This window comes from Peromyscus californicus, unplaced genomic scaffold (genome assembly GCF_007827085.1).
Source record: "Peromyscus californicus insignis strain IS unplaced genomic scaffold, ASM782708v3 Scaffold_23__1_contigs__length_62951481, whole genome shotgun sequence".
Taxonomy (NCBI): domain Eukaryota; kingdom Metazoa; phylum Chordata; class Mammalia; order Rodentia; family Cricetidae; genus Peromyscus; species Peromyscus californicus.
In genome coordinates, this window is record NW_026294534.1 from 33,469,453 (window position 1) to 33,494,869 (window position 25,417).

The window sequence follows — 25,417 nt, forward strand, 5'->3', positions numbered from 1 at the left end:
CAGCTGATGCACCTCCTGTCTCTCATTTCATCAAATGGCAGATACCTAAGTGTTGATATTTGAAAAAAATTAATAAAAATACTGTTTTTTTCCAAGCATAGTGTTTAGTTTTATGTGGATTCTTGGAATCAAGCATTGGCTGTCTTCATGACTAAGAAATGCACATAACCACTGAGCAAGCTCTCTAGTCCTAAGCATATTCTTTAGTAAAATATGCCTTTTTTCTCTTTGAGAAGGTCATTATTAAAACTACTGTGATTGGTGGTATGGTTTAGTGGTACTTCCTAGGTTTTGAGTTGAAGAGCAAGCTTTTTACCTATTCTTGCTATCTAACCATACATGTAAATGCAAATATATTTTAAATGAAATATTACCTCATTATTATTATAAAATAGAATTGGTTTCATGGACTTTAAGTTTTGGAGCTCTTATGAATTACAATTTGAGAACAACTGATACAAAGAATGATCTTAAGTGTGTTTAAGGCAAACACACACACACACACATATCATTTTAAAATAGTATTTCTGGAGATTGTTAAGAGGTAGATGAAATTGTACCTCAAGTACTTTAATATTTTCTGAAATATTCTTGGATGAGTTCATTTCTTCATGGAGAACAAAAGAACATCATACCTCACACTCTTGGCTACAAAGTGAAAGGCTGCTGATACGAGGGTCAATGGTTTAATAAAGTATTCATTTTTTTCGTAAATATGGAAGATACTTGGGGTAAGCTTAGCTTAACAGAAGTATGAAGGCAGGTGAATCTATAGATGTGGGAAATGGTATCTTTGAAAATAAATAAATAAATAAATAAATAAATAAATACATAAATAAATAAACTCTCAAGTGCAAAAGGAAATGGAATAAAACATCCAGTCCATTTACACTGACACTTTAGCTCAGGAGCATGGCGAGAAAAGTGGTACTAACATTATTCTTTTCAGATGATATTGGAGGAAATAAATGGGCTGAATGTCTATTATGTATATATATCAAAAATTGAACTGGAGTGTTGAGTGGTATTCTCATCAAGACAGATGACATAGTGTTCAGGGTAGCATACAAAAGAAAACAATTAAGATATCTTTAAACTATGAAGAATTTCAAGATAGCCATAGCAGAACACCCGAATGAGACTCCTCTGAGAGTCAACTGCCTGGACACTGTGCAATCATGATACTGTACTACCTCTAATAACCTAAGAGTGTTTTATATTAGAAATTCCAAGTCCCAGTGTGTCCCACACTGAAACAAAATCAAATAATCCACCCTCTGAACCATTATATTAAATCTCCAAAGAACAGGATATTTGCCAACTACATGCTGGTTCATTTCTTTCCGCAAACTTCAGAGACCCATCCTCTGTAAGGGAGTCTTCTAAACCTGATGCACTGACTTTTTTTTTATAGTATTTTTATTTTATAATTAACTTAATTTCACATATCAGCCACGGATTCCCCCGTCCTCCCTCCTCCCACCCCTCAGCCCTCCCCCCTAATCCACTCCCCACTCCCACCTCCTCCAAGGCAAGGTCTCCCTTGGGGAGTCAGCCCAGCCTGGCAGACTCAGCCAAGGCAGGTCCAGTCCCCTCCTCCCTACACCACTTTTAAAGTTTGTTTTTTAAAGATTTCCCCAATTTCATGCTTTTGAAATTCAGTACTTTGGGGAATTTTGTCATTTGTCTCTAAGTATAAGATTGGATATTGTATCTTTCCATGTAAATGTTTGGTTGTGCCATGACGCTATTTAGAAACAATGTATGAGCGATTAGTAAATACTTTTGGAAAATTCAATCAATCACATCATTGACACACACTGAGTGATGGTAATTTGTGTTATAATAACTAAGCACAAAAATGTAAGGAAAATCACAAAACTATCATGAAGGCCTAATCTATATGTGAATCTAATTTGCAGTCAGGTTGGAAAAATGTCCTGCTTTCCTTCTTAAAATTTAAACAATATTGTCAATTATTTGAGAATTTCACTCAATGTATTTTAATCACATTGGACTCCCTCTACTGACTCCTCCCAAATCCACCCACACCTCCCTTTCCTTTTAAAAAAAGAAAAGTTTGGAGTAAAACCGTGTTTCCTTCTGGTGGCTCAGTTACAAAATATCCTGTTTTCTAAGGACAGAAAATCAATTCCATGCAATGGTGATAAATGAAACAGGATTTAAAGTGTTGATCTCATGCCCTCTTTGTGGCAGAGGAGCCTTCCTTCATCTTGCGGCAGACTCATCTCTTCCTCACACATCCTCGTTAATATGGGTCTGCCTCAAGTTTAATAAGAATCTATATCCAACACAAAGGTTTGCAATCGTATTGAGCCCACTTTTTTCTATTTAATAATTTTTTCTTTAATAACATTCAAAATCATAGTATAAATGGGTTTGAATAATATTGAGAGATTCTTTGCAGTGACACATGGTACCATGTGTAACTTTTTCACCATAGGAAAATGATAGGAGGGTAGAAAGACACCACGTTGCATTATGAAGATTAAAAGTCCGTATTGCAAATACATCAAAATGAGGCTAAGAAACGGTACTCACTGGAGCCATGAAAAACTCTCGGTGCTAGGAGAGTGTAGATACCTTGGGCAGGAGGCAGCAGTGACAGAGGGGAACAGGGAGGGAGACTCGTGGGACTTTGGGGACCCTTTTTCCTGCATGTTAGTGTGGCCATGTAGGTGTGTTCACTTTGTGAAAAAAAAATATTGAGATATGTAGATGTATCCAACCTTCCCATCAAACAATAAACACAGAACCAATGCAAAGAAGAAAGCCAAGAGGTCAGAGCCAAGAGCCAAAACCTTACCCTTCCTCCTGCAGTGGTCCTACCTCTCCGAACCAGAGCTACCCCTGTGTTAAAGTCTTTATATAGAGTTCCTGTCCTGCCTTCTCATTGGTTGTAAACCCAACCACATGACCGCCTCCTCACAGCCTGTCTGTATAGGCCTCCAGGTTTTCCATGATTGGTATTAAGATTAAAGGCATGTGTATCCAATAATGGCTGTATCCCTGAACACACAGAGACTTACCCAGCTCTGCCTACTAAGTGCTGGAATTACAAGCGTACGCTACCACTGCCCTGCTTTCCTATGGCTTGCTAATAGCTCTGACCCCCGGGCAACTTTATTTATTAACATACAAATAACATTTTAATACAAATAAAATATCACCATATTTCCCCTTTTCTATTTTAATAAAAAGGAAAAAAAAGAAAAAGCTTATAACTAATATAAGAAAAACTATATACAAAAGGACAATAACTATATACAATATATACAAGTAATAAATACCTAAACAATGTCTAGTCCATTTGTATTTGACAAATTCAGAGAAAATAATTTCATTATCTATCCTATTTTGGTAAGTCCAAAATGTATCCTAATTAATCTTCAACTATAACTAACTAACCTTCAACTATAACTAACTAATCTTCAACTCCCTCAGAGACCCAAGAAGGAAATAATATTAGCTAACAAAAATAAAAACAGGAAGTGCACATAAGCAACCTCCAAAAAATTTGTGAGTTGACAGAAACAGACAGCTGTCTGGACAGTCACCTGAGGTTTCTCCGAAGTGCTGGGGCATCATCTTCAGCCTATAGGCCCAGCATATCCGACAGACTCATTTGTGAAGCAGGATGTACACAAGGTCAACAGTTCAACCTCACATTGAGTGAGAGTAGTCCATGTACCAGAAACACCTGAATTCCACCAGTGTCATGTCATGATTCAGGATTTCAAATTCTGGAAATTGCTGATGGTTTTCCAACTCAGCTGTCCATTCTTCCTGGCTGTGTATATATGGCTTCATCTCAGCATCCCATTCTTCTCCATATCCCTCCATCAAATGCCAGTCTACTATTGAGAGGCGTGAGCTTAGTTACTCTTCAAGAATAACTGTTTCAGCTGCTGTTCCATTGCACATCAGAGGCCATCAGCCCACTGCCTGTTCAGCTGCCTTCGAAGAAAAGGGCACTGTACCTTTTTCGAATTGCGAAGGCCACTTCAGGGATGGTGCCATATTGTCCTGGCCTCTGAAGATGCCTTTTGATAAAGCCATAACCACACTTGTTTTGGCAAGAATCAGTAATCCTTTGTTTTATGTCCTGTTTGTCCATTTTGTCCTGTTGATTCGAGGATACTTTGTTGTCCAGTGGCTAACTTTTGCCACAATGAAAGTTAACTCCATATGCAGTTTCTTCAATGCCCATATTTTCTCTGAAGTAGATTGGTACTGCCAGGAGCCGACATGTCTCATAGTCATAACAAAAAAGAAAAATTTTCTAAGTTATTAAAACATTTTAAATGCCATATTCTGTAGATCTCTGAAGGGTTTGAAGATAACCTGTCTATCTAAAATATATCTACTCAATCTTGAAAACATACCTAATATAACTACAAGTTCTATTATAATATCTAACTACTAACTTTCATTTCTTTATATCCTAATAGTTGGTAATAACATTCAAGGATCAGAAAATTGCATTACATTGTTAGATGAACGGTACAATTAGAAAAATATATAACATTTTCTAACAATATCAATTTCAATATATATAATTTGTATACAATATAAAACAATCCAATCCAATGTAAAGTATTTACATTTTTCTTTTCTTTCTTTCTTTTTTTTTTTTAATAAGAACCTTAAATCTAATCTCCTTTGCTTAGCCTTTTTCCTAACCCTTGACAACAACTTGTAACCAACCCCCCTAATCAATGAAAATTATCCCAGACCCAAAACCCATTAAAAGACCAAAAAAACCAACCGCCCCACACCACCTCTTTGGGAATGTGGGCGTCGTATTCTTGAAATTGCTTCCTGCTGGGTATGGGCGAAGGTATCTTTATCCTGAAAAAAAATTTTAGGTTAATTGTCAAATTCTAGGAAAGGTAAATATATCCTTCGTTATCCAGTCTGTGTATAATGCCAAAATTCAGAAATAGACTACAGAATGCTCTATTAACTTTGAATTTTCTCAATGCCAATGAGAAAGGAACAACAGCTGCAGAGAGACATTGGATAATAGAAAAAACTACAGAATTAAATCAACCTATATACTTTAAGGATGTGCTGACCTCAGAATGGAAACCAGGGTATGTGTTACGTTGGGGACGAGGTTTTGCTTTTATTTCTACAGGAGAAGACAAGCTGTGGGTACCATCAAAATTGATAAAGGTTCGATTTGAACAAGAGAGACCTCTTAATTAGAGGAGGTGATAGTTCATCAACTATCATAAACATCCAATTTAAACTAACTTACACCAGTAACACATGCCTTTTCATTTAATCAGATAACTTGTCAAAAAGGAACATCCCAAAAAAACCTTGGGGAAAGGTTTTTGTTTTTGTCTTTTAGGAGAATGAAGGTTAAGGAATTTGAAGAACACTTTGGGGACCCTTTTTCCTGCATGTTAGTGTGGCCATGTAGGTGTGTTCACTTTGTGAAAAAAAAATATTGAGATATGCATATTTTCTTTGTTCATAGTAGCCTACACACTATATTAGTGTATTATGTATTTTTATAAGATGTTGGCACAGAAAGAAGTCCAATCCCATTCGTGGTGATATGACTTAAAACTATATGGCCAAAACTTGCCACATATGTATATCTAGGCTTTAAGCCACCATCACAGTGGTACACTTTTTGATTCTCATTTTTGTTTTGCAATTTGAATTTTCTCTCCCTGGGATCTTTTTTTTATCCATTTCACTATCTATGTAACATGACTGAACCCTACTGTTTCTTTGTCTTGGGGATCTTGACCCCTGAGCTATAATTCCTGAAACCTTGTGATTTTTGTCATTACTTTCTGAAAAAGGTAACGACATGGAAACAATCAGTTGGATAGATAGGAGAGAGAAGAGAGCATCCCCAAGTATATGAAGTTAGTAGTAGTAAGGAGATGCTGGTAGTTCATGTTCTCTTAAAGAACATTACTCCATACTCAGAATGTGTGTAGGTAATGGTAAGACTTCAGGAAAAACTGGGGTTGCTGCACTGAGATTCTGTTATTCAGAACATACTCCTAGTGAATGCCAAGGAGCATCATGGGACTTCAAGTGAACATATGACTTTGATCAATAAGGATATCAGCAATAGCCCTAATGGGATAAATGTTAAAGACATTCATTCAATACTTATGTACTATTCAAACACCACATATATATATATATATACATATATATATCATATGTATATAGTTATATCTTATAGATAATATATAATTAAATATGTAATTTAAATGATTTTTCCTGGGTTTGTTTTTGTTTGTTTGTAATTAGCTTTCCAAAATCATTGCTTGAAACAAAAATTAGTAAGCAAAAAGAAAAAATTCAGGTGCTGGTATTTCTGTATATTTTAACCTCTACGTATGTAGTTGTCTGGTTCATTCTTAACCAAGAGAATATTTTTGTTTATTTTTATGATTGACTATTACTATAATATGTTTAGAACGAGCTGAGAAAAATGAATGTAAATGAATGGCCAGTGTACTTGGCTTTGAGTTTCTGAAGGGGAAATTCTGATGTTTATATTTGAACTTAACCCTTTCATGACTGGCTAGTCTTAGCAGTTTTATGAATGTGATGGACCCCCCTGAGGCTAAATACAAAGGTAAAATCTTAACTCCATTTAAAGGAAGGTAGGTCCAACTTTCTGTCAATTCTAAACAATTAAAATGTTAAGAAAATCTCTCTCTCTCTCTGTTTTTTTTTCTTCCAAAACACTAAGTACCCAGCATGAGCAGGATGAATTCCATTGTGAGGAAGAAGAAGCAAAGGCTACTCCCAGCATCACTTGGGAAAATTGAAGCTTGAAACTCCTTTAAGAGGAGACTGTCAGTCACACATATTGCAAATATCACTGCACTCTGGGGCTTTTCCGCAGACTGTGCACTCAGCATTGGATTCAGGGAAGTAGTTGCTTTTCGTCAACTGAAGCCAGCAGCTCTGGCTTCTGGCTGAGTTTACAATTAATTATTTATCTAACTTAGATCCAGAGTTATTGCTGCTATATTCTTATTCTGGTCCAGGGGCATAAACTCATAAGAGCAGCAAGCACGATGTGGAAAATGGTCCACGTGCTCCAGATGGCTCTTGGGAGAATCCCTGCGCACAGTGCAGTTGGTTTCTTTTGCCAGGTGCTGAATTTTAAGCTGCCTGGTGCCAGAAGACTACGGCTGCACAATTTGGTCTTGAGAAGGCATTTCTTGCTTGCTCCTTGGAGGCCGCGTCCATCAGTGAGCTCAAGACAGTTACTGTCTACAACAGACAGCAAAGGCAATGACCTCGGCTCTCCTGTTGTTTTCTCTTTGTCTAAGTTGCTCATGGAACCATTGCATTTTGTTCATGCTCAGCCTGTGTATCCCTGAGGTTGTGAAACCCACAGAAGAGGAATTTAAGGTTTTCATTTTCATCCCCCTAGAAATGCTTAGGTTTCACATTCAGTCCTAGTATATTAGGCCTTGATATCAGGGCCTTTCTCTCCCATATCTCTTTGCATATATAAATGCAAAATATATGAGCAGTCCAGTAACATATAAGAAACCTTTATTAACTTTTCCACCAGAAAGAAACTACATAGGATTTATGGATAGGAAAATCCTTTTTTGAAGATGGATTTTTCCTTTGGGCTTTTGTACAAATTTCTTATTTTGAATGTTGTGTACAGCATAGAATTAGCCAAGAAATTTTTGAAGTGACATGTAACACAAGTTGTCTTAATGGAAGCCAAGTATATTCCTAAGGGCTGCTAGTGCCGAGGACCATGGCATAATAGATGACTCCAACTGAAACGGTTCATTTCCTACAGTTCTGGAGGCTGAACGTCAAACAAAGATGCTTGGTAGACAGATTTCATTCTGAACTTTCTGCTCCTGGCTTGTAGATGGCCACCGCTTCCCAAGGGATCACATTGCCTCTTTGTCTTACTTGAGAGAGATCTGTCTTCTGTGTCCGCTGTGTCTCTCTCTGTCCCTCTTCGTACTCTCTGTCACTCTTCTGCTAGATCCAGGCTTCGCCCTGATGAACTCATGTAACTTTAATTTGTTTATAAAGGTCCTATCTGTAAATACTGCCCTAGCAGAGGTTAGAGATCCAACACACAAGTCCAAGAGGGACCACAATCATCACACAGTACCAAGTCAATATTAATTATTTAAAATTTGACTTAAAAATAGAATAAAGGCAGCATTTAATGATGTATTTCATTTACATTCTGCCCCATGATTTTATCCGACCTCTTTTGACTATGATTATTTCTGAGTTTCTAGAAATTCCTTCAACAGATGCACTGTGTTCTTCCTTTATTCTTTTGCCTTGTTATTTTATTTTCTTAAAAAATTGACAGTATGGCCACTTTCTTACTAAAATTCTTTTTCACTTTCTTCACATTTTCTAAATTGTTTTTGGTCCCTTTATTCCTTGGTTACCCCTGTCTACATCACTTTTAGTGGTATAGTTCTATGTTTCCATAACTACTTCTTAATGATTCTATTGCTGAAAATCAAAGGCTAGAGCCTTTTCTCCCTTACCCTTGGTTGGTTTGTCCAGACACTACCATTGTTCATATATATTATTTCCTTTACAACTTTATAGTGACAGCTTCACATTCATCTAGTATTTATTCCTAGGCTCGTGATTTAGACATGAACCTAATTTTTAGACATCACATATACAATACTTCACTCAATGTTTTTAAAATTGGGATAAGGGGCTGGGGATGAAGCTCAGTAACAGTGTTTGACCAGAATTTACTCTGGGTTTAATCTGTAGCAATGTAATATAAAACAAAATAACATCAGCAACCTCCCACACCACCAAGATAAGAACAAAACCAGAATAACACCACACGGAGTTGATTCTCTCATCATACTTCTCTCATTGTCCAGCAGACTCCTGTACAGAGGGCCCACTAGTCAACTCTTTCATCTTTCTCATATTTTTTTCTGTAAGTAATATAATACTATTTATGCTTTTTAAATAAATATCACAGGTCATTGCATTTTGTTCTCTATGTACCTCGTTTTCACACTGGGCCTCCTTCATTACTCATTTGAACCATTAGCAATTCTTATGGCACTCCCTTCAGGCCTGTCTTTCAATCCATCTTCCACATGCCAGTGAGACTGATCTTCCTTCGAGAGTTATTTGAAACCATGCATCCCATTTCCAATCTTAATGCTGCCACACTCTGCAATATATGACCCAACTTTCTTACCAGGGTATGCTTACAGAGCACCAAGCAAGGTCATATGATCTGTCCTTGTAAGCTTTAGATTTCTGTCTTAGGTTTCTCTGCCTTTGAATTTTCTTTCTTGTGTGTGTGTGCTCATGTTTGTATGTGAATGTGTGTATGTGTTCTTTTTTGTGTATATGTATGTATTTGCATTCTCCTTTCTTGGGTGTTTGTTTGTGCAAGTGTGTGTATGCATGTGTGTGAGTCTGTGTGTCTTCCTCAATTATTCTCCACCTTATTTTTTTTTTGAGATAGGATCTCTCATCAAACCTGGAATTTTTCAATTTGTGGAGTCTGTCTGGCCAGTGATCAGCCTTTCTTCATTTCTCCAGGACTGGAATTAAATGCCTGTAGTGTCACGCCTGGCTTTTCATATGTGTTCTGGAAATGAGACTGAGTTCCTCATACTTTCTCAGCAAGTATTCTATTAGCTGAGCCATCTCCTCAGCTCTTCTTGGTAAGAAAGCGTTTGCATTTCAGCCTTCATTGGCATGATAAAATACAGAATGTATTCAGCTTTGCACAAACACTTCATGAGAATTTAATGACCTCGGCAACCTATACTCCATTGAGTATGGTCCTGCTTAAAATTCCATTCCATTCTGCATATCCTGCCACCCAATTCTTGTGCAAAAGTAGTCAAATCCTGCCTCACCAATACTGTTCCATTTCCCTTAAGTCAAACCCCGAAGTAATATTATAGTTGTAGTGCAAAAGGAGAAGAAAGATTTGAGATATTACTGATCTAATAATAACATTATACACAACAGTTTACATATGTATAAGTGCATGTGTACATGTATGTGTGAACATATGGATGTGCATGTAGACAATATTATATGTAAGGCTTGATTTTATGTCATAGGGAGAGAGTGGAAACCTTCAGTTTTTTTTTTGTTTTTGTTTTTTTTTTTTCGAAACAGGGTTTCTCTGTGTAGTTTTGCGCCTTTCCTGGAACTCACTTTGGAGACCAGGTTGGCCTCGAACTCACAGAGATCCGCCTGCCTCTGAAACCTTCAGTTTTTAGCTTTTAGTTTTTATCCATACATCCAATCCTAGATGACTAAATTTTCCCTAAAGAAAGCAAGTAAATGTTGAGACCCAAAATGACTTATTTTACTGCAAAGTTTGGGAACTTTGCTTTGAATTTGTTAGAAAAGCAGAAATCACTGAAGGTTGTAGTTTCTCATTATCTTATTGGCTTATCACATGCTTTTAATTTAAATGTTTGTTTCACAAGAAGTTAGTTTTAACTACTATTTTCTTAAATTGTTTTTACAGGTTTTAATTAGCATATCTTACTTACATAATAACTATTTTATTTTATTTCTGAGGTTATAATATAATTACATCATTCTCCCTTCCCTTTCTCTCTCCAAACCCTTTTATACACCCCTCTTTATTCCCTTTCAAATTCATGGTCCTTTTTTTCGTTGTTATTACATGCATATATGTGTAAGTATATACACATATATTCCTAAATGTAACCTGCTCAGTATACATAATGTTACTTCTATGTATGTTTTTATGGCTGACCATAAGGTGTCAGATAACCAACTGGTGTGCTGTTCCCTGGGGAAGATTATTTCTCCTTCTCTTGGCTTTCCTTAGTTTCTAATAGTTCTTTATGTAGGGTTGAGGCCTCATTGGCTTTTATTCATCATTTAGGCATTTCTACAGGTGTCATCCTTGTTTAGCTTATATTTCAACAAGCATATTGATTGGGGTTTATGAGTGTAGCTTCTGACATTCCTAGGAAACATATTCTCACAGCAAACTTTCTGATCTTCTGGCTCTTTAATCTCATCATGCTCTCTTCCACAAATTCCCTGAGCATAGGTTTAGGCAAGTTTTGTAGATGTATCCATTGGGGCTGGACTCCACAACTCTAAATTTTGTTTGGCTGTACTTTTATGTAGTGATCTCTGTCTGTAGCAAAGGGAAGCTTCCTTAATGAAGGGTAATAATCTGTGATTATAAGGACAAATGTATAGATTTTTTTCTTTTATCAATCACTTCTCCTTTTTGTTTTCTATTTCTTTTTTTATTAATCAATTTTTTTCATCCATTTTACACACCAATCAAAGATCCCCCTCTTCCCTCCTCCTGACCCCGCAGCCTCCCCCTCCCAACCCATCCCTCACTCCCTCCCCCCCAGGAAGGCAAGGCCTCCCATGGGGAGGCACATCCAGTGGAGGCAAAGTCCAAGCTCTTCCCCCTGCCTTAAGGCTACATGAGGTGTCCCATCATTGGTAGTGGACTCGATAAAGCTCACTCCAAATATATAGATTATTGTTAGGGATTATGTTTGTAAAGCAGTGGTTGTAAGTTGTCTAATAATATCCATAACTTCACCTGCCTTGAGTTGTTAGCTAGCTTTCCAGTAACAGGCATGGCTTCCCTCTTGTTGAGCAGGTCTTAAGTCCAATTAGAGAGCTGTTGTTCACTGGCAAGTTATGGATGCCACTACTGAACCCTTAAGATTTATCTTGCCATGATGGTCATAGATGTAGTTCAGAGGTGTCATAAATGGGTAGATTGCCTCCCTCATTTAGAAGCTTGCATAGCACCTTATTGTACCATGAAAGCTAGTCCTCATGGAGTATGCATTCAGATCAGTTCCAGCTCAGGGTTCTTGTGCCCTAATTTTGAGGCACAAGGTATCTATCATCAGCAATAGCGACTTACATTGCAATCCCAGGATACAACTAAAGGCAATAGCAATAAGCTGTGTGTTTGTTTTGGGCCTCTTGTATAAAACACTGACCAACCACTCAAAAGAGGGCTTCTTAACTCTAGTATTGGGGTTTTTGAATTATATATGTATATTTATAGAGAGAATTACAGTTATTATAGGGTTTTTTTAGGTGGATAGTTAGCAGTATGATTCCTTATGACCTTTCCAGACATCCATATAATCGTTTTATCCTCCTTCTGAATTTATCTGATCCCTGATCAGATCACTTGTACCCTGCTAGTCTTCTCTCTTATTGCTCCAGTGGTAACAATTTACTTTTCTAGATCCTGCACTTACTCCAGGCTTTATACTCACATCTGTAGATTTAGAGCTAGGAGAGAGAACATGAAACAGCTGTCTTTCTGAGTCAGGGTTACCTTACTCAATAGAATCTAGTTTGAATTCTTGTAAGGTATAGTGAGCCTTTCTGTATGTAAATGGAAATCTGGACTCAATAATTTGGCATTGATGGGTTGCTATAATTCTATAACTATTTCAACTATTACTACTACCAATAATAATTGATATTGAGCCATTATTTGAGCAATGTGTTTTCATGTTTGATTCACTTGTTGACAGATGATTATTACGCAACTCAGGGGTGGAGAAGGTTACTGTGTTTTTCGCTAGCCTTGGATGTTAACATTTATATTTTTCTAGGATAATTCAATTGTAAAACTGATGGGCATTTTGAGTGGTTCTAGTACAGGAAAGCCTTTGCTGTTTTCTAAGGAGCTGAGTCTTCTTTTTTTGCTGCTCAACTAGAATATGACAGGATGAGGAGGTAGCCAATGGAATAAAACTACAGGTGAACGTAGTTCTTTGTCTAGCAGTGGGATTGTGAAATTTTCCCCTTTGTCGTTGATGTGTCCATAGAGATGGTCACTGTTCTGGTCTTATTTATGCATCTAGTTTGAACAGAGACTCTTTGACACAAACGTCCTGCTTCTCTGGATCTGACATTCTTCCCAGTCCCTTTTTTACAAAGTTTCCTCTACCCTAGCTGTAGGTGTTGGGGTTGGGCTCCTCAGGACCTGTTGGTCTCTGAATTGTGTCTAGTTGTGGTTTTCTATGATGGTCTGGATTTGTTGTAACGAGCGTCTCCTTTGATGAGGCATGGTATCTATACTTTCTTGTCAGTATAAAGATAAGGTTTAGAATGTAGTAAGGACTTGTGCTGGCCTGGAGAAGAAAGCATAGTAGAGTCTCCTAGGAGTTCCATGACATCACTAGCTCCAGGAAGCTGGCTGGGTTTTCAGTATCAGGCAGGATTGCCTCCTGTTAAATCAGCAACCTGAGTGGTTGACAGCAATTATTGGTTGACAGCAATTATTGGTTGACAATGACATGTGAGTATCACTAATTGTACTTTTATGCATATTTTGCCATATTGGCAATTGCTGTGTTTCATGGGTGTTACACCTGGGTGGGACTGTTGGATTGCTTCTTTCCCTTGGCAGTTTTCATAGAATTTGGAACTATGGAAGACAGACCCTGCAAGGGAGGATTTCAAGTCAGACCCAGATGAAGTCATCTAAGTCCTGTGTTCTAAGTGTACAATGTCATCCACAATAGGGACCTAACGTTAGTGTCTAATAGGCAACCAAGAGCCGCACTAATATTTTATATTGTTTTGGGAGTCTCTTGGACTACCCTGACCAATCATTTGAAAGGGGTTTCTCATGCCTCGTAATGGGGGTTTATGTTAGGCTGTGTTCTTGAGGGGTGTATTGCCAGTCATAGTGGCTCAATTTCATTTTATATATATATATATATATATATATATATATATATATATATATATATATATATGTGTGTGTGTGTGTGTGTGTGTGTGTGTGTGTGTGTGTGTGTGTGTAATGAAGTTATATATGAGTATGCATATCTGTCTGTCTGTCTGTCTGTCTATCTGTCTATTATCTATGCCTCTTCCAGGGATGAGCCCTCTTAATGGTTGTCCAATATATAGTGGTCAGCTAGAAGCAATATATACAGCATCAACAAAAATGGACTCAACAGGTTGTATTTAGATATATTTGTGCATATACACATGTATGTATACATACACATGCACATATACATATCTAACAATAATAATAATTAAAGAAAGAAAGGTTATTAATGGGAGTGGGGGCACAGGAAGGGTTTGAGAGGTGAACGGGGAGGGACTTGAGGGAGGAAAGCAATGTAATTTTATTTCACTTAAAAACATTTAACAAAATAAGAAAGTAAAGGTGAAGACAGTACTTCCAAATGTATTTGGTTCCCCCCCATGTTTTTGGCATGTTAAATAATGCATAATTACATGCTAATAAGCAAGTAGAATACACTTTATGAAATTAGTAGAATTAAGACAATTAATTTCAGTCACAAATATAACAAAAACTTAGATGTGCTTTAGTAATTTCTATTAATGCTCAGATGTATGGGGCTCAGTTATCCCTTTTGCAACACTATGTTGCTATACATTTTTCTTGAATACATCAACTTGTTAGAGGCAAAATGTGTTTTAGAAACATGTTCATTCTCCAGTCTTTGACAAGCTGTCTACCAAATGACTTCCTTGTGACAATAAATGGTTTTTGCTTGACATGTTTATTTATGTACTATTTAATATACCTTGTGCTGAAAGGAGACAAACAATAACCTGGATTGATGCCAGATTACTGTATGCAGATGAGAGGATAAATTCAGGTTCCCTAAAATAAAATCAGTCTGATCTGTTCACTAGTGAAGGAAAATGAAAATTCTTTGTCTATGGCTTTCTTTGGTAGGAAGTGACTATATTAAGTGTGTACTTTCTTGCGTATTCTCCTTTTGAATTCAGTGGAATAACTATATAAGCAATATAGATGATAGAATTCAGAAAAGATTTTTCACCTTCACAATTTTGTAATGAGTAAATTTATTAGGATAAGAGATGGAGTATTTTTTCTTTTGTTGTAGTTTTATATACTCTACTTTTGAAAATGGGATTCTGGGTTTTCAATCTTTCAGAACTCACTCATTAACTAGGGTTAAAAATAAAATCCAAAGCTCAAAAATTTATATTCTTGATTATTTAATATACTTTTCATAAATAAACCATTTTTATGAAGAAGCTATTACTTTGTAACATTGGAAAAAATAATTTGGGTATTGGCTGTTTTACTTCTCTGGCTGTGATAAAGTTCCATGACAAAAACAACTTAGGGGAAAAAAGTTTATTTGACATACAGTTCCAGGTTACAGCTCATCACTGTGACGACATCAAGGCACAAACTTGAGGCCACATCACATCTTAGAGAAGAGAGAGAAACAATGAACACATGCCTAGTACTCAGCTACTTGTCTTTGCTTTTACACAATCCTAGCCCCAAACTAGAGAGTACTAATGAACACATTCAGCATGAGTCTCCCAACATCAATTAAGGTGACCCCCACAGTCATCCACAGGCATGTCTAAAGGATAACATGATCTAGTCAGTTCCTTGCCAGAGTCCCTTCCTAGGAGAGTTACATTGTTTCAGCTTGACAATTAAAAGTAACTATCAAAATATTTGTATATATAATTACCAGAACTCCAGAAGTTACGGGGGTGCTTACATTTTTATACATGTATTTGAGAGACATTTTAGAGTTGTCTTCCTAATGGTTTAAGAATAATACTTTAAAAATAAATACTATCAAGGACTTGCACCAAATAGTCACCCATTATTAAGATTTAGTTTCTGGTGAATGCATAAAAAATGTGGGGACCAACAATTTAAACAATGTCTAAGCAGCCCACCTCCTGAATCTCACTATATTCAAACTCTGTTTATAGGAAAAACAATTAGACAAGTGAGCCAAAGTGGTAGAGACATGACCAGAAGGATAAAGATATGAAGCTTCTGCTACCACAATCATTCTGTTATCTCAGAATAGTGCCTTATTCAAACAACAGCATCACTTGAATTTCACACTGCTGTTATAGCATTATATTCCATGGGAGAGGAGAAAAGAAGATGATCAAGTATAAAACTAAAGAAAGGAAGGGGTGGAGCTCAATGAATTCCTTCCTGGGATCCTGGGTTTAATGAGGTATCATCATTCTTCCCATGTCTGAAAGCTCGGTGTGGACATTTTCAAGTCACCCTACATCCACATGTGTTTGCTGTCTCCCTCATTTAAGTACTGAGACATTTCTCTCAAATCTTATCTAATGCAGCTTGCAGTTGCATGTCAGGGACACAAGGACTAATCAGATTACTACATCCTTTGTGACAGTTTTTTAAAAAATAAATCAGTATGTACAAACTAATTCAGGCACACAACATGCACACACATCCATATGTAGAAAATAGTCCTCCCTAGGCACAGGATATACATTTATATAATCTGAATCATTACAGGACATTTATACATCTACAATGTAGGGAGTTCTTAGGTTGTTAGGTAGGCTTCTGAGTTCATGGTTATGCAATGTGAGGATGCTTTTGAGTTATAGTTTTCCTGATATACCTCTTAAGCTGATATAAACACACAGACACACACACACACACACACACACACACACACACACACACACACACACACACACACGATATATCTTAGTGGCAATCAAAATCATCTTAGAAGCCTTTTTCTATTTTGCAGTTTCCATCCATCAAAATTTTGCTGTGTGCATTGCTGACAAGTGAAAATCCTAAACTATGGAATTCAAAACTGTAAAGTACATCTAGAAGGGATTCAGAAAAAAAAAAAAAAAGTCTTCTCTCCTAATAGCCTGGTCTTGTATGTACAGTGTCAAATGTGAGGTTACAGAAGGATGTAAAAGCACTGTATATACATGCACAATGTGTATGCTCTTCCTGGCTTAGGCTGTATGATATTCTCTTGTGGCTATTAAAGTTGGTAATGTGGCAGAATTTTCTTCACATATCACAATGTATTTAGATATATATTTAAGATACACTGGGCTCAATGTATCTCTTTTAGTTATATCTACATATGAAATCCCTATTATCTCATCCTTTTCTGTAAAGGTCACTCAATCAGATGGAATTAGCTTGAGGCTCTATAAAGTATGTAACGACTTTCAGACTTTTCTTCAGCTAGATGCTAGTGACGTAGGACTGTTATTTGTAAATGATACTCCTGTATCATACACACTGTATGCAACACAGAGATGCCTCAGTCATGTTGTTTATGAATCTGTTTCATTGGGAAATTTTATTTTCTTTGGACTTTCTTTAACTTTCATTAGAAAATAAATCATCTATTAAATAATATAACAGAGACTGTGTTTATAGATGAAACACAAAGATTGTCTGTTTCATCTGATCATTTTAAAGAAATGTTAAATTACAAAATACTTCCAATATTATATTTGTATCCCAAGTCTGTTTTATCCCTCGAATGACTGCAGACAATCATTAAATACATTTTTCAAATTTTTTTCTTTTGAAGCACATAAAGGCATTCATATGAATTCTTGTAGTTTTGGAATGACCCCAAATAACTGAGTTTCAAGTTTCCAAAGTGTAGTTATAAATAAAGAATAAAAAGGGGAATGATTTTTTTTATGCTATGGGAAATATGTTGAAAGTAACCTTTTTAGTTTTGTAGAACATAAAAATCAATGCTTGATTATATTTTTGCCAGCAATGTGTTCTTGCAACTTCTTAGATACATAGACTTACTTCCAGCTTTGTTTTGTCTTGGGTGTAGCCATTAAACTTTAAAAAATAATATACTGCTTAAAAGCCACTTTCCTTCTGAAGCTAATAGTTTACAACTGTGATTTGTTTTCATTCAAAGTAGGACTGAAACATGCCACTCTCTCAAAACAATGGAAAAAATGGGAGGATGAGACAGATTCAAATGCTTGTGGATGCAACTCACAATTCTCTGGAGTACTGTCATAAATCAACTAATATTTTACGTAAAAGTATACAGTTATTTAATTTATAATAAAAAACATTTTATAGTGTCAACAATATTTAGACAATGTGTAAGTCTATTTTGATAGATATACACAGGGTAAGGTATTGTTTTTCTTCTTCTCACAGGCATATATATTTTAGCTCACTCAGTGATATTGTGGGAAAAATATGCAAAGGAAAAAGTACTGAGTGCCATTACATGGGGATTCTAAATAAGAACTGGTGTAGAAATATGTAGGCAGAATTTTCTGTTCCACAAGCAACTACATAAGTAGAGGTTAGGATATACAGAAATACCAGCACCTGAATTTTTTCTTTTTGCTTACCAATTTTTGTTTCAAGCAATGATTTTGGGAAGCTAATAACAAGCAAAAAAACAAACAAAAACAAACCCAGGAAAAATCATTTAAATTACATATTTAATTATATATATTATCTATAAGATATAATTATATGCATATGTTATATATATACATATATATATATGTGGTGTTTGAATAGTACATAAGTATTGAATGAATGTCTTTAACATTTATCCCATTAGGGCTATTGCTGATATCCTTATTGATCAAGGTCATATGTTCACTTGAAGTCCCATGATGCTCCTTGGCATTCACTAGGAGTATGTTCTGAATAACAGAATGTGAGTGCCATGTATACTTAATAGAAAAAAAGAGACAAGAGAAAAAAGTTATAAAAGACAGGACCATGAAGAAGAGGTGAAGAAAGGACGCTCCCCACAGTGTTAGCAATTTGCTCAGACTTTTCTCTAGTGTGGTAGATGAGCAAAATGTATTATCATTTTTATGAGAAAATTTGCCTTTGTGGGGCTGGGAGGTGTGGAATTTGTTTTTTATTTGTTTTGTTTAAACACGACTGTTTCCTGTAGCTATATAAAAGGCGTGGCATATTCTCAGTTTCAGAATAAGAATTTCAGCTCTAAGCCAGTTCAGTGAAAAAAATGGTTGTAATTTTGCAGAATAAAAACACACTGCTTCACTTAGAAAAGACAAACTCTAAGCAAATAAGTAATTAAGCAAGAAAGGAAAACACCTGTAAGGGATACTGTAGCTGGAGTTTTCTCCAGTCCTGCCTGGCCCATGGTCAGGACAAATCTCTCTCACCCACCAGTCCCACAGCCACTCAGACCCAACTAAGTAAACACACAGAGATTTATATTGCCTACAAAATGTATGGCCGTGGCAGGCTTTTTGTTATCTAGTTCTTCTATCTTAAATTAACCCATTTCTATAAATCTATACCTTGCCACATGGCTTGTGGCTTACCAATATCTTACATTTTGGTACTCATGGAGGCGGCTGGCAGTGTCTCCTGACTCAGCTTTCCTGTTCCCAGAATTCTCTTCTCTGCTTGTCTAGCCTATACTTCCTGCCTGGCTACTGGCCAATCAGCATTTTATTTATACAGAGTGATATACACAGCAGGATACAGTAATGGATCTGAAAACCAGGTGGTTCTTGTGAACCTCAGAACCAGTGCACGTTAGCTTTAACCCATCAGCCTCAGGGAAAGATGTAAGGCTTCAAAATGCTTTGAAGAAAACCACAAACCCAGTTCACTACAGAAAGTCAGGAATTCTGCCACAACCTTCTTCCTGTGGAGTTAGAACTGCAGAAACTGCCTGTGGTAGTTTGAAAGAAAATGGCCCCCAAAGGGAGTGGCACTATTAGGAAGTATGGCTTTGTTGACGTAGGCATGGCCTTATTGGAGGAATTGTGTCATAGTAGGGGTGGGCTTGGAGGTCTCTTTTGCTCAAGCTTCACTCAGTATGAACCTCAGTCTACTTCCTGTTGCCTGCATATGAACATATCAACATATAGCACTCTGTCTGCCTGAACACTGCCATGCTCCTCACCATGATGATAATGGACTAAACCTCTGAACTGTAAGCCCCTTCCTCAATTAAATGTTTTTCTATATAGGAGCTGCTGGGATCATAGCGTCTCTTCACAGCAATAGAAACACTAACTAAGACAGTGCCCCTTCCCCAGACATACGTTATCTGTGCAAAACAGGAGCACATGTGAAATGATGACATGTGATAGAAAGGAGAGGGAGTTCCTATTAAGAAACATACATTTCACTGGGCTGTGTTGGCACGTCTTTAATCTCAGCACTCAGAAGGCAGAGGCTGGTGGATCTCTGTGTTTGAGTCCAGCCTGGTCTACAGAGCAAGTCCAGGACAGCCAGGGATACACAGAGAAGCCCTGTCTGGAAAAACCAAAAAAAGAAAACAGGAAAGAAGGAAGGAAGGAAGGAAGGAAGGAAGGAAGGAAGGAAGGAAGGAAGGAAGGAAGGAAGGAAAGAAAGAAAGAAAAAGTTTTTTGAAGAAGGATGAAATGTGTCTTTCCTTCTTTCTTTCTTTCTTTCTTTCTTTCTTTCTTTCTTTCTTTCTTTCTTTCTTTCTTTCTTTCTTTCTTTCTTTCTTTCTTTCTTCTTTCCTTTCTCTCTATCTTCTTTTCATCCTTCTTCAGAAAACTAACTTTAGCAGAAACAAGTGCTACAGGCTAGAACATTCTCATTCAAAGAGACAAGCAGCCACACACATAAAGAGCCCATAAAATAATCATCAAGGAATAAATTGTTACTGCAAATAAGAATGGACAAAAGCAGGACATTCATACTATAAACTTACAAAGTGACTGGAAATAATCAAAGAAGGGAAATAAATAATTAGATTAAAAAATAGTTTTTGATAAATAGAATTTCTAGATTAAAAAAAATCCTTAAATGTCTTAAATGTGAATGAGATATTAGTAGGCTTCAACAACTGGACTGAAGATGTGAGCACATTAAGAGGATACTGTTATTGTTGAGGGAAGGATACTGGGACTATGAGAAAGAAGTGAAAACTGAAGGAGTGAAGTCAAGGTCCTTCCACATCCTAGTAAAATTTGCAGAAGCAGAGAACTGTGACAATGGTGAAGAGGCAACAGTTGAAAATGATTGATTTAATATTCCCTGGAATTAAAAAGGTGAGTGCTTCTGCTAAAGTTTTCTACTAAAAATCAATATCACTAAAAGCAAATCTCCACTCTGGCACACTGCAGTACAGGGGCTAAGAATCACAGGCAAAACCAAACTGCAAATTGCTCTCAAAGAAACAGGATGTGATGTTTTTCTTAGTGTTGGTAAATATCAGACTACGCTATAAAAACTATGAGGAAAAACAAAGAAAAATTCAAGCATAAAAGACCGGGTTTACTTTACACAAAGGTTGACTGAAAACTCCCTTAAAAGACATTTGGGCAATAAAGTAAATGAGAGAAAAAGAATGTAAAGAAGTAGATAAAAAATAATTGTACAAAAGGAAATTGATAGGAACTGCATGATGTTTTGTTGTGAAGTTGCTGACATGAGTCAAGAAGAAATGTATTGACAACTTTAATGAAAACATTTAAGAAGTGTTTATTAAGTGGTGGATTTCCAAAGCATAAATGGTGGGAGGGGCATGGTAATTTCACATCAGAAAAGAAACTGTAGGATATGAGGGAAAGCGACACATTTTTCTGTCTGCAGATAAAGGGAGACAGTACAAACAAAATAGAAATACGGCAAAGTCGAAGTCAGAAAACAAACTTATAGAAACAAATTCTCAGTGTCAATCACAATAAATAAAACAATGACTCTGACTATTAAATAAAATATATAAGGAATAGGTCACAGAGCTGGATGCATAACTAAGGGGTATTGAACATGGGAGGAGTTGTGGGAGATGGAGTAAATATGATTAAAATTGAAAAACAATTATCGAAGAACTTACAAAAGTTTTAAAAAAGAGAAAATGAAACACTTAGAAAAATGCCCCAGCTTATACAGGGGGATACACCATGAAGCCCCAACTCTACACAAAGAACTATGAGGCAATTAAGGAACGCTGAAGGAGGGAGAAATGGCCTCCCAAGGGGAAAGCACACCAACTGATTATCCAATACAGATGATCAGCCACGAAAACATGCATACAGGTCATAGTATAGAGACTGAGCATGTTATAATTATTTTTTCAGGAATATATATATATATATGCATATATATATATGCATATATATATACATGTGTGTGTGTGTGTGTGTGTGTGTGTGTGTGTGTAACAACAATTAATGAAAAAAGAGGTCACAAATTTGAAAAAGAGCAAGGAAGGTATATGAGAAGATTTAGAGCAGTTGTTTTCAACCTGTGGGTTGTGACCATTTTGGGGTCGAACAATCCTTTCACAGTTTCTAAGACCATTAGAAAACACAGATATTTACATTACAATTTATAACAGTAGCAAAATTACAGTTATGAAATTGCAACAAAAATAATTTTATGATTGGGGATCACCACAACATGAGGACCTATATTAAAGGGTCACAGCAGTACAAAGGTGGAGAACCACTGGTTTAAAGAAAAGAAATTGAAGATAGAAATTATATAATTATATTATAATCTAAAAAAGGAAAATACGTAACTTTATAAAAAAATCACCTCCTTGGAACAGTTCTCACTATGTTCTAAGATATCTTCTTCTAGCTTGCTATACCCCTTTATCTGTAATATTTCCTAATCCAACAGTTCAAGAAATATTTGCTTTCTGTGTCAATATGGATGTTGAGAAACAGTTTTCGTTATTCTTAAAGAAATTGAAGGTTTTAAATTCTCCAAATTCTAAATAAATAAATCCAGAAGTAACATCATCACTGGACAGAGGCAGTATGGGAAGTTCATGCATATTAATGGTCTGGTTGCATATATATTGCTATAGTTTGATGTTATTTCTTCTACTCTCAACAGAAATTTACTTTGTAGTCACCTATGCAAAGTAAAGCTCATTCAGAGTATTCAGAACTGTCAACAGACATTTACTCTGTAGTCACTTGTGAAAGTGAATCTCATTCAGAATAAACATGACTATGGCAATGGTGTCTTTAAGGCTCCAACAACATATTCATATCCACTTGGCTAAGACAGACACTCCATTATAGGATGTTATATAAACATCAGCAAACATGTTTGTTTAGTATATTAGAATATGGTCCATGTATTTGGTAATGTATACTGGTGGTTGAGTTAATAAATAATCTGGGAAATGTTCTTCTTACTGCAGTGCCTTGCCATAGCAAATTTTAGTAGTAGTAATTACATATTACTATTCAGCATCAAATGTTGTGTCATTGATGATGACGTTATTCAATAGGATTATGATATATTTTAAAATTTTGAGCTGACAAATTTAGTAGTCTATTTAAGAGGTGAGATAGAATATTTTATAGTTTCTTTAGCTGAATTTTTTTTAAATTTTGAAGATTATAATGTAGTTACAATATTTCTCCCTTCCCTTTTCTCCCTTCAAACCCTCCCATATACTCCTTCTTGCTCACTTTCAACTTCATGGCCTCTTTTTCTCTTTAATCACTGTTACATAATATATGTGTATATGAGTACATGTACTACTAAATATAACCTGCTCAGAATGCATAATGTTAATCATATGTATGATTTCAGGGCTGACCATTTGACGTGGGATAGCCAGTTAGTGGGCTCTTCATTGAAGAAGACTCTTTCTCCCACTCTCAGCATTCCGTAGTGTCTTGTAGATCTTTGTATAGAGTCAAGCCTCATGGGCTTTTTGTTTTACAGTACCACCTATCAAGTGAAGCAAATGCTATGAAAGACTTCTCCCTTGGAGTCATGAGAATTTAGGTGATTATCTTTTTCTCTTGAATACATTGTTTTAAATATGTTTCTCAAAATATGTTGGTTGTCTACATTGCTCTCTTAGAATAAATTATTACAATATATATGCACACACACTCCCACAAGGGCAAACACACACACAAATGTGTGTGTGTGTGTGTGTGTGTGTGTGTGTGTGTGTGTGAGTGTGTGTGTATCTGTCTTTGCATGACAGATCAGACAGAGAAAGACAAATCTAGTAATATAAAATCACATCCGGTAATATAAACCAACATAATGGTTAGAAGTAGTGGGGATACAGAGGAAAAGTTTGTGAATACAAAGAGCTCATGACTGGAAGAAAATGGAATTTCTATGTCAGTAGGAAAATTGGCCCAATCATGCTAAGGTACTTAGGGTTGATGCAGTCCTACTAATGTCTAGGGCAGACAGAAGATCATGGTAAATAAAATAGTTTAAAATCCTGTTCTAGTAACTTGATAGGTTAGAGATCTTCATGACAAAAGCCAACGTATATTTGAACAATAAGCAACTATGAACAGGTACATCATGATCACCAGGAACAGAAAAATGCAACCACACTTACAGTTTTCTTTATTGCAAACTAAACTGCAGACCAAGGAGAAACTGAATTTGCACATGATACTGTGATTTACAGAGGCTAAGGCTGAGTTTCTACAGAAGTACAGCACTCTCCTCCTAAAAGACTAAAGTTTATCATAATACATGTATCGATCAATGTGATGCCTTCATCCATTACTTCATTCATTTTTCATTTATCTAGCCATAGACTCCTTTGGAGAATAAATGGTGTGGCTTGAAAAGATTAGGGGCAATCAGCAAGGATTGATTATATCACCTATTTTTCACAGTTAGAGTACACCATGTGCTGGGCATTCGAGCTGGGAAAGATAAGCTTTGTTCTCTTCCTTCCCCACAGATCGAAGACTGGCGAATACACAAACAGTTGAAGGAATGAGGTGAGACCTGCTCCGATAACAGGCCTACACAGTGCAGAAGTCTAGTGGGATAAGAGACATGTATTTTTATGGACTCAAGAAAAGTCTTCCAAAAGATGATAGGTCATCCATTTAGAGTAAGGCAACAGAGTGAAGGCAAAGAAATATAAAATATACCTGTTGCAGCTGAGGAATCCTGTAAAAATAAAATCCAGGCAACAGAAAAATAAGTTTAACAAAATAACCAAATCAATGCAGTTGTATAATTTTAGTATGTATTATGTAAATGTTTTGGTCATTATTAAAAGTCCCAATTTACTATGTGTTTTACTTCTTATAATATAATGATGATTTTTTCACTAGAAATATTGCTATCTTCAGAGGAGATGGATAAATAATAACTCCATACAGGGTAAGAAAATTTCTTTTTAAATAATTAGGACTCATTTAAGCATTTTTTCTCCTGAATACTGATTATTTTTCAAATGCAAGAAAGTATAGAACAAACTAGTAATTTTTTCTTTCTCTGTGCCTGTCACAAGGATGACAGAAAATTATTGTGAAGATTCTTTTTTTTTTTTTTTTTTGGTTTTTTTCGAGACAGGGTTTCTCTGTGTAGCTTTGCGCCTTTCCTGGAACTCGCTTTGGAGACCAGGCTGGCCTCGAACTCACAGAGATCCGCCTGGCTCTGCCTCCCGAGTGCTGGGATTAAAGGCGTGCGCCACCTCCGCCCGGCAGATTCTTAATTAAAGGCAACTTAGGTAAGTATAATTTTGCAAACATTGTCATTAATTTTATGTATAATCGCACCTAGCCCAAGACACCTACCATGTACTCTCTCTCATTCTCTCTCTCTCCC

The 25,417-nt window shown here is 36.3% G+C and overlaps 1 long non-coding RNA gene across 1 annotated transcript in view; it reads left to right on the plus strand.

Annotated features, from left to right (window-relative positions):
- LOC128119067 (uncharacterized) overlaps positions 1 to 24,975 on the plus strand; it is a 132,636-nt gene extending 107,661 nt beyond the window's left edge. Inside the window, exons 4-6 of the long non-coding RNA XR_008221437.1 lie at positions 23,543 to 23,605; positions 24,540 to 24,579; positions 24,922 to 24,975. This is a non-coding gene — a long non-coding RNA (uncharacterized LOC128119067). The remainder of the gene's footprint in view (positions 1 to 23,542; positions 23,606 to 24,539; positions 24,580 to 24,921) is intronic.
- Positions 24,976 to 25,417: the final 442 nt, after the last annotated feature.